Source organism: Ictidomys tridecemlineatus, chromosome 14 (assembly GCF_052094955.1).
Source record: "Ictidomys tridecemlineatus isolate mIctTri1 chromosome 14, mIctTri1.hap1, whole genome shotgun sequence".
Classification (NCBI taxonomy): domain Eukaryota; kingdom Metazoa; phylum Chordata; class Mammalia; order Rodentia; family Sciuridae; genus Ictidomys; species Ictidomys tridecemlineatus.
The window spans coordinates 5,009,222-5,019,867 of record NC_135490.1 but is presented as its reverse complement, the minus strand read 5'-3'; the positions used below and the strand labels follow the sequence as shown (position 1 = coordinate 5,019,867).

The window sequence follows — 10,646 nt, the reverse complement described above, 5'->3', positions numbered from 1 at the left end:
CCTTGAGAAGTGACCTATAGCAAGGAGCAACGACTGCACGTGGGCCCCCTGCACCAGAGAACCCAGGAACATGAACAAGACCTCAGTGGCCAAAGACAGGGGGATTCCCAGGAAACACAGCAGAGGCTCCAAAACCCCACTTTCAGAAATGCACAAGACACCAGGGTGCAAGAGGAACAAGGAAACATCCCCTTTAAACCACTCTGTAGACCAAGGAGCCTTAAGTGACATGGAGAGGACATTGCAGCCATGGTCCAGAGCACTTTCCTGAGTAGCACAGGGAAAGTGCCCACTACGTCTTCCATCAGTCCACAAGGCCAGGGGGAGACCCCAAAGCAGATGAAGCGTCTCCTCAGAGCACAATGGAGCAAATCCACATCCCAACAGAAAACTGGAAACCTCAGGAACTGAACCAGGCACCCACATGGAATGAGTCAACATGACCTTGAAGAGCCTGGGGTCATGGAAAGATCTAGAGTAATTGGAAAACTTCCTGAGAGGAAGGGAAGGGGAAAGTAAACCACAAAACTCAGGGGCCACAGCCCTGGATCCACAAGGACACAGACCCCCGGAAGCCTGCTTCAGCCAAGGGGGAGCGTCACGCAGGCCTTGGAAGTCCACCTCCTCATCTCACCCAGACTCCAAGGAAAACCACGGCTGGGGAAGGAGGGCACAATAAGGCCCAGACCAGGAATCAGTGAGGTTCTGCCTTGATGTCTATACAGTCACAAAAACAGAACTGGAGGGTATAAAGCAGAAAGGAAATTCACACACTTTTAGCCAGGATAACTAAAAAAATTATTCACATAAATAAACCAGAGACAAAGAAGAAGATACACCATCAGATATATTAGAAATGCAAGATCAATAGCAAATTGCTCTATTTTCCCATATGCCAAAAGGTTTCGGATATTACAAGAAATGGATACATTCTTGTAGAAAGAGCCTGTCAAGACGGAGTCATGAAGAAGGAGAAACTCAGAGGAGACCAGGAGAGAGGAGATTGAACCCCTAATGAGAACTCCACCATCAAAGGAGAGCCCAGCCCCTCCTGGCCTCACTCCTGTTGATGCTCCCAAATATTTACACACTGATAACAACTCTGTCCCAACTATTTCACACTATTGAAGAGCAAGGGATTGCCCAGGCGGCTCTCTTCTCAATCCTAGAAGGTAAACCCACAGCAGATGTTCAGCAGGAAACATGGCATCCCCATCAACACCCCAGCTTCTACCAGGCTCAGACAACACAGAGAGCACACAACATGAGGCAGGAGGCTACCAGAACAGAGAACATCAAAGGCACTCCAGGGCATGCCTGCCACCCCCACCAAAGTCACCTGCAGCCTGGGCCCTGAGCCTGCTCCTCGCACACCTATAAATGCAGCCGACTCCTCACTCCACTCACACTCAGACCCCTGCCTCCTCTCCTCCAGTGACTCCAGCCATGAGGACCCTCGCCCTCCTCGCTGCCCTTCTCCTGCTGGTCCTCCAGGCCCAGGCTGAGCCTCTCCCAAACAACAATGAGGAGGCCCCAGAGCAGGAGCAGCCAGGGGAAGAGGAACAGGACATGACCATCTCCTTTGCTGAGACTGAGGCCCCTGGTCTGCAGAGAGCAGGTGAGAGACCCCACTAGGGCACAGGAATGGAGGATCAGGAAGGCTGTGGGCAGCCTGGGAAATGGGTCCCCAGAGGTCTCTCTCACTTTCAGGACCAACCGAACTCTCTTAGATTGACTCCCTACTCCAAATTGAAGAAAGAAAATGAGTGTAAGAGCTTCCTACCTCAAAGAGACTACATTCCAAATAATACTTCAAAATAAGTAGCCTTAAAATGTGGACAAACGTGGATTAGCTCATTTGGGATAAACATGGGAAAACGTGGATGTAGACAAAATTTTTTGCTCTATCAGAGATTTAGACACAGGCTTCTGCTCTGAGTGTGATCAGAGTCCCTGTGATGGGTGAGGGGCTCACAGAGGCCAAGGCAGGTGAGACTGGGTCTCCTGCCCATGAGTGGCTGACACTGCTGTGTGTTCCTGATCCTAGTCACAGGGCTGGTACCAATGCTGGTGCAGGGCCCCCAACAGGGCCGACCTCACCCCAGCAGGACCTTCTCCAGGACTCTTCTCCCAGGAGTCTGATCACCACTCAACTCCACTGGCTCTCTCTGTGTCCCCAGGTGCACGAGGGATCCTGAAATGCCGCTGTGCATCACTTGGCTGCATTCCACTTCTAGAACGCAACCAAGGCTCCTGCTTCCAGGGTCGTAAAGTCTACACGTTCTGTTGCCGCCGAGTGAAATGACCAGAGAGAAACGTGGTCACCCTTCCTTTGACAACTACAAGGAAACTGTCAGCTCCTTCACCCCAGTCTAACTGTCCTCAATTTTCTCCATCTCAAATAAACTCCTCAGAGCAAGTTCTCTGTCTGTGCCTCTTTGATGATTGCCACGTGTCTCAGGTTGGACTCTGTAGCTCAGGATCAAGAATCTGAAATACGTTCTTCTAAACAGAAGCCTGGCTCCCAGCACTAGGAGGTCAGGGAGGAGCACAGCGTCACACAGCAATGAGAAGCCTCAGCTGGTGCTCACCTCTCCCTCCTCCCTGCCGCTGAGCTCTGCCTCCACTCAGACTGGGGGCACAGCGACCACCTTGCCCACATCCCCTGTGCTGCACAGTCAGAGCCAGAGCTCCTGTCAGGAAGGCCACCCTCCTCCTGGCCGAAGTCCCAGAGAGGATGCATGGGTACAGGTGAACAGTGGTCTCTGAGGCCAGTGGGCTGCATCAGCTCCATCAGAACCTCATGAGACTGGGATGGGTCCTACCAAAGATGCCATTGGCACAACAGAAAGCAGAGGACCCCAAATATCCCATGCATGCCCCTACTTTTAAGTAGATTTCTCTAGAAAGTCCTGGGTTCTAGCTGTACTCGAATCTTCACAAACCAGCTCACCAGGACAGCTCCTAGCTGCACCCTGCAGCTCACACTCTCTTAGTCACAGCAAATCTGCTGAGATCCAGACTCTGCCTGTAACTCACAGCTCAGGTCATGTGAAAGCAAAAGTGCAGACACAAAGCCATTCTCCAAGCCACTAGGAGTCCCCATGGAGTCTGCAGGCATCTGGGCTCTGAGGCCCAAACATCCTGCACGTTGGAGTCAGGCAGGAAAAGGGTGTGAGGAAAGCAAGACAGCAACAGCGCCCTGTCAGAGCAGTAGAGTCTGGACTGGGAGCCACCGCTCCCCTGCTGCTGTCTGTACAGTCTGTCCACCCCACGTCACACCCTGCTGGCTTTGCCCTGTCCTGAGCAGGACTGCCGTCCAAGAGGTCATGCAGGCTCATACCAAATTCCAGTCTCTGAAGGGCCAGTCAGTCACCTTGAGGAGGCAGGATGTGACTCTTCCATGTCTCTAAACGCAGTCCCTCCACAGTCACCCAGGCATCCTGGACACCTCTCCATACGTGTCTCCAATGTCCATCAGGACGTGACTACAAACACTTTGTGAGGCCTCCACAGTCACACCCTGATGCCTCGTGTCCACTCTGGGGTCTGCACTGCCCCCTCAGGATCCAGAGCACGTGTTTGGAAAGAGAATGGGGCAGGTCAAGCCACGGTTATGCTCACTGGTCTGGTCACTGGCAGAATTTACCAGAAGCATCTAGAGAATCAGAGAGATAAGAGATGGCAGATAGAAGGACAGCATTTCCAATCCACTCAGGGCCAATCTTCACTAAAACAATGAGCTGGGCCCAGACATCAATGTGATTAGTAACTCACAGCTATGCCCAGACCCAGCGAGGGCACAGAGGAGCTTTTCCAATATCCATTGCATCTGACTCTGAAGAGGGGCTGTCCTTAGGGCCAGGGTCTGCTCTTCTGAGGAGGCCAGCACCTTGTCCTGACCTCTAATGCCACCCTTCACACCTGGCACCTCAGCAGTCATCACAGGGGGGACAGAGAGAGTCCTCAGTCCTGAAACACAGGGACCAGCTCTCAGCCCTGTGCACAGGGGGAGGGCCTGAGCTGGGGGAGGGCCTGAGCTGGGGGAGGGCCTGAGCTGGGCTCAGGTGAGGAGGTTGGGCAGCTTCTCTGGATCCTGTAAGTGCCACTGCCCTGCAGTGACTCTCTCAAGCTGGTCGCCTGAGTCAGACAGTCAGGCCAGCACCCAGAGCTCCAGGTTCCCACAGAATCAAATGGGGGCCTTCCCAATGGATTTTCCATCACTGTGTTTCCACCAGTGAGGAATTCAGGACGGCTAATTCTACTCCACTGCTGAACAGCTGAAGTGCACAGCCGCCCTTCCCAACATCATGCCCACCTTTCACCCAGTAGAATAAAGATCAAGAAAATAAAACTACCATGTAATGTGGACAAATCTCCTCTGCTGCTTCTCACACCTGTAGAGTGTCTTTAGAGACACTGTCCTCTGCCCAGGTCCTGGAGGCCACCTGTGTCCTCCTTCTCTGGGATGGTGCTAATGTTTAACCAGGGAGTGCTGAGACATTGCTGGTGGCTGTCCCCCACCTCTGCTGTAAAGCCATGTTACAGAGAAAGCTAAGGCCCACAGGCACCTTGATGGGGAAGGAAGGGGAAGTTCAGAGCAGGAAACCAATTTGCTTCAGCCCTTTTGTTCCCTGGGCTCACAGAGGCACAGACACCCATCCTGCCCCTGCCAAACAGCACCCAGGATGCCACCCATGTTACCTGGCCCCATTTTCTCTGCCTTGGAGGACCAGCTCACCCTCTCTGGCTGCCCTTAATATGTCCTGTGCTCCTTGGGCTTCTTCATGACTCATGATTTTCAACCAGAAGTTGCCACAATTAATTTTACTAGAACCTTCTGGAAATTACCCTACAGTGGTTCTGACAAGATGACCGCACTTCCCAAAGTTATTCCCTCCCTGGTGGGTTTGGATCAGAAGCACTGAGTTCCAGAGCCGTTCACACCTTGGCTCCACCCGCACCTTCAGGTCATTCTACGTGCCCATGACATCAATGCTGGCTGGCTTTGCTGACCTATTTCAAGCTCTAAGTATCCACTGCTTAGGGAGGGCATGACCTTAGCCAAAGTGTCACAGCTGATCAATAACAGTGTGCCAAGCTGTCCATCCTGAAGGGACCGAAGCGCAGGAGATTTTGTAGGTGACCTCGGAGCCCCATGGTGCTCATGGACCTCTAGCCGTCTTGAACGTAGGCCTCTTCCACAGAATCAACTTTGTTTTTCCCCTCAGTTCAGCGCCCTGGGACTAGTGGTTCAATGTGGGCATGTGGCCTTCTGCGACCAGAACTGATGCAAGCACCACTGGGCACTGCCCGCTGTCCTCTGAGACCTTGGGGAAACAGACTTGCGTCTTGAGGGTGTCCATGCCACCTGCTGCCCACCACGTGCTACTGCAGGACCATCTGCCCAATTTCCTCTAGGGACAGTTCCCGTCTGTTTTCCATTCACTGTGGGCTCTGGCTCCTTCTCAGGACTCTGGACATTGCATGTAGAACCGCGGAATCCCAATGGCAGAAGAACAAGGAGTCAGCCCTTGGCCCCAAGAGACTGCATTTCAGTGGAACCTCACAGGGGCTGGCCATTGCTGCCTTAGATGGGGCAGTGGAGGTGGGGTAAACAGAGAAAGACAGGGGACAGAGATAAGGTCCTCATGCCTGAGGATCCTGCTTGGGTGGGCACAACTAAACGGCTTGTATCAGAGTCCTGCATTACGAAAGGGAAAATAATGTTTGTTCCATGTTTTTAATTAATTATCGGAAGCAGGATCTCAAGAACTGGGCACCTCCAAATATGTTTGGGATTTGACTGTTGCATATAGTTAGCTCAGGAATGAAAGGGGAGAGGAGAGCAGGAGGAACCCACAACAAGCTCCCACATTGTCTCCAAAACACTTTGATGCTCCCCTGGTCTAACACTCTCCTGAACCACATGGACCAACTATTGGCTTGGTGCCTGTGATGCCTCATGAGCCAAGATCCTAATCTGATAAGCTTCCCTGTTCCTTTCTGTGTAAACATTTACCAATGTTCATGCAGATGGCCCCGTGGTGTAATCTATTCCACATGGAAGAACTGGGAGCCATTTAATGTCTATGGGAGACCACGAAATTCTATATTTTTCTTCAGGTGAAGACTGGTGAACTCATGGAAGAGTGTGGCCCTCTAGGATAGGGTCAGAGCACCTGAGTCAAGGCACCTGAGTCCAGTAGTGACGAACTAATCATCTTCCCCTTGAGCCAGGATAATAAAGCATGGACTGCTGAAATTCTAAAACAAAATTTCAAATTTGGGGTGGAAGGAAAAAGTTTAACTTTTAGAAAGCCAAGTGCAGTTAAAGACCACTTCATACCCCACGGTTCAGTGCCAAATTCAAATACATGAGAAACCATTGTCCTTGTGCACCAACAGATCACCCTATTGTATAAAGAATGTCTTGGGAGAATGGCCAGGATGTCCAGAATTCATTCATCTGCATGGATCCAGGCAATGCATATGAGAGAAAGACTTGAATGCATTGCTTTTGAAGCCCCTGTCCTCCGTCATTCTGGCCACACACCAGCTGTCCTCCAGCTCAGAGCAGTGCCATTAAGACACACTTGCTGACCCCCCACAGAAGCTCTGCTTCACTGTGTGGGAAAGGACCAGCACTTGGGACTTCTGCTGTGTTCCCTGCGCTGCAAATGCCTCTGACACCAGGACCAGCCTGGGCGTCCCTGCTCTGCATCCTCACACGCCCACCTGCAGACAGCAAGGACACCACTCTGTCCTCGTCCCCTCATTCCAGGACCCTCCCTCCCACTCTGTGCTGTGCTCAGGCTCCCCATGGTCACACTCATCTTCTCATCTCTGGGTAACTCAGACCAGGACTCCAGCACACTCCTCTGCCCCACCCATCTCACTCTCAGGCGCTGCTCCCAGGCACCCTGCCAGGCCAGCATTGGCCTCTGCTCCCTGTGCTCTCCCTGTGTCCATGTGAGTGTCCCAGTCTGTGCTTTGCTTGTCCCCCCCGAACCTGCTCCAGGCTCCTTCGCTTGTCCTATCACCATGTGATCAGGATTCCTTACGCATTCTCTCTCCTGTCCAGGGTCAAGGCAAATGCTACCCACAGCTCCCTTACACTGTTCTCACAGTGACTTCACACTGAGGAAAGTCCCCCAAACAGGGAAATGTCATCTATGCATAAAGTTCTCAGACTTCTATCGAAATCTCCAAAAGCTTCACTTTTCTTTCCTGGCTCCAGAGGAGAACAAAAGAAAAATAATTAGAAATATATATATATATATATATGGTTTTAATTAGTCACACCTGACAGCAGAATGCATTTTGTTCCATTCTACACAATTCATATCTCTTCTTTTACATGATGCAGAGGTGCACCATATATGCATTCATATATGTACCTAGGGCCATCATATCCGTCTCTTTCCACTATTTTCCCTGCCCCCATACTAAAACCCTCCTCGACCTCCCATTTGCCCAATCTAAGGACCTCCATTATCCACTGTCCCCCATTAAGGATCATCATCCACTTATCAGAGATTACATGTGGCCTTTGATCTTGGGATTGGCTTCCTTAGATTATCATGATATTCTCCAACTCCATCCATTTACCTGCAAATGCCATAATTTTGTTGTCTTTTAATGTTGAGAATAAAGTTATAACACTGTAAATCTAAAAAAAGTCTAAAAATATGTGTATGTGTTCCTGTCACTTGTTCTGCTCAATGGTCACTCAGCTACATCAGTCTCCGGGGGTAGGGGTGGGGTGGTAAGAGATGCAGTATCAAATCAACACACGGACACCAGGAGCTGATGAGAAAGCTGGCTGATGAGAAACTGGAGTCAACTTTCAACAAGCTCAGTCGATGTTCAGCAAGCTCTAGCTCATTTATTTTTGAAATGCATACAGCTGTTAAAGGGTTCGGGTAGGGCGAGCCCGCCAATCACACATAAGCACTTTAACATCTAGAAGCCAATCGCCTTATGCCTAATGTAACCACACTATGAGGAAGCACTAAATGTTCCTGTTGTGATGGAAGGCAGTCTGGAAGGGTCTCTGTGCCTAAGGGAGGGGGGCTTTATGAGTTGGAGATCACATGCCCTGAAGCCTTGACTCTCAGTTTCCTGACCTGGTTGTCTGGTAGCTTGGCATACTGACCACAGCTGAGGAAGAGGTATCACAGACGGCCCCCTAGAGCAGAGCACTCCACCCTGCAGGTGTTCCTGCCAGGCCTGTACAAGCGTGGGGTGGGTTTTCCCAGCACTCTGAGCTACTTGAAGCTACTAGCTGTGAACCAAAAGTTATTCCAACGAACACGGACCCCAATTTTTGAAATAAGTAATGGGAAAGGCATTGAAAAACCAATTATTACAATTAACTGAAACAATATCCAAAGCAATTAAGACTCTCTTGTGAAAGAAATACATAAAATTTTGGCTTTGTCATTAGCTGTTTGAATAACAGATTTTACAAATGCTTTGAAACTAATGAAACATGAGAAGAACGAATCCAAATATTTCCTTCTTATTTTCTTGGCTTTTAAGCTCTTTTGTTGACATAATCCCACATCATGCCATTCGCACACTCAAATGCTGAATGTAGAGGTCTGACTGTGTTCACAGCCACATGCAGCAGCAGCCACAGCCAACATCAGAACATTCCTCACTCACAAACAGGACAGGACCTCTCACCTCCGCCCTCTGACCCCATCTCATACTCAAGCACATGCTGAGCTTCTTTCTGTCCTCAGAGACCTGCCTGATCTGAATGCCCCATAGGAATAGGATAATATACTCCACTGTGTTTCAAAGTTCAGAGTGTTTGTACACAACCACAGTGAACTGGTTCTCAGTGTCCAGTCTCATGGTGTTATGAAAAGGTGCTGCATAAGCAAACCTGTAGACATAAGGAAAAAGAAAACACATAGATATAAAAAAAAAAAATAAACACGCCAGTCACTACTGAAAAAAACAAAAATATAAAGGGAAAAAGAAAAGAAAATACAGAAAGTGTAGGCAACACCCTCAGAAAGCTCTTACCAACTGTCAGAATTAGGTTCTTCACCATCAATAAAAACCACAAATGCAAATGGATTAAATCCATCAATGAAAAACACAGAGGAGATGAATGCATTCTGTTTCCTTTAGGAGGTGACTGTGGGCCACCAAGGAGAGTCTCACCTCACATGCAAAAACACACCCAGGGTGACAGGTACTGCTGGGGGGGAGGATCCAGGTACATGGAAACCAAGACAGACAAGAAGCAACTGCCTTCTACCAGAGAAAGGTGTCTCTAAAGCAAAACCCTGAAAGGAGGAAGGACTGACCTTGAGAAGTGACCTATAGCAAGGAGCAACGACTGCACGTGGGCCCCCTGCACCAGAGAACCCAGGAACATGAACAAGACCTCAGTGGCCAAAGACAGGGGGATTCCCAGGAAACACAGCAGAGGCTCCAAAACCCCACTTTCAGAAATGCACAAAACACCAGGGTGCAAGAGGAACAAGGAAACATCCCCTTTAAACCACTCTGTAGACCAAGGAGCCTTAAGTGACATGGAGAGGACATTGCAGCCATGGTCCAGAGCACTTTCCTGAGTAGCACAGGGAAAGTGCCCACTACGTCTTCCATCAGTCCACAAGGCCAGGGGGAGACCCCAAAGCAGATGAAGCGTCTCCTCAGAGCACAATGGAGCAAATCCACATCCCAACAGAAAACTGGAAACCTCAGGAACTGAACCAGGCACCCACATGGAATGAGTCAACATGACCTTGAAGAGCCTGGGGGTCATGGAAAGATCTAGAGCAATTGGAAAACTTCCTGAGAGGAAGGGAAGGGGAAAGTAAACCACAAAACTCAGGGGCCACAGCCCTGGATCCTCAAGGGACACAGACCCCCTGAAGCCTGCTTCAGCCAAGGGGGAGGGTCACGCAGGCCTTGGAAGTCCACCTCCTCATCTCACCCAGACTCCAAGGAAAACCACGGCTGGGGAAGGAGGGCACAATAAGGCCCAGACCAGGAATCAGTGAGGTTCTGCCTTGATGTCTATACAGTCACAAAAACAGAGCTGGAGGGTATAAAGCAGAAAGGAAATTCACACACTTTTAGCCAGGATAACTAAAAAAATTATTCATATAAATAAACCAGAGACAAAGAAGAAGATACACCATCAGATATATTAGAAATGCAAGATCAATAGCAAATTGCTCTATGAACCCATATGCCAAAAGGTTTGGGATATTACAAGAAATGGATACATTCCAAGGTAGAAAGAGCCTGTCAAGACGGAGTCATGAAGAAGGAGAAACTCAGAGGAGACCAGGAGGGAGGAGATTGAACCCCTAATGCCAACTCCACCATCAAAGGAGAGCCCAGCCCCTCCTGGCCTCACTCCTGTTGATGCTCCCAAATATTTACACACTGATAACAACTCTGTCCCAACTATTTCACACTATTGAAAAGCAAGGGATTGCCCAGGCGGCTCTCTCCTCAATCCTAGAAGGTAAACCCACAGCAGATGTTCAGCAGGAAACATGGCATCCCCATCAACACCCCAGCTTCTACCAGGCTCAGACAACACAGGGAGCTCACAACATGAGGCAGGAGGCTACCAGGACAGAGAACTTCAAAGGCACTCCAGGGCATGC

General features: G+C 49.9%; 1 long non-coding RNA gene across 1 annotated transcript; it reads left to right on the top strand.

The window, feature by feature from the left end:
• Positions 1 to 1,393: 1,393 nt before the first annotated feature.
• On the top strand, positions 1,394 to 2,419 carry LOC144370561 (uncharacterized). Its single transcript, XR_013430479.1, has 2 exons — positions 1,394 to 1,618; positions 2,181 to 2,419. It is a non-coding gene; the product is annotated as an uncharacterized LOC144370561 (long non-coding RNA).
• The last annotated feature ends 8,227 nt before the right edge of the window (positions 2,420 to 10,646 follow it).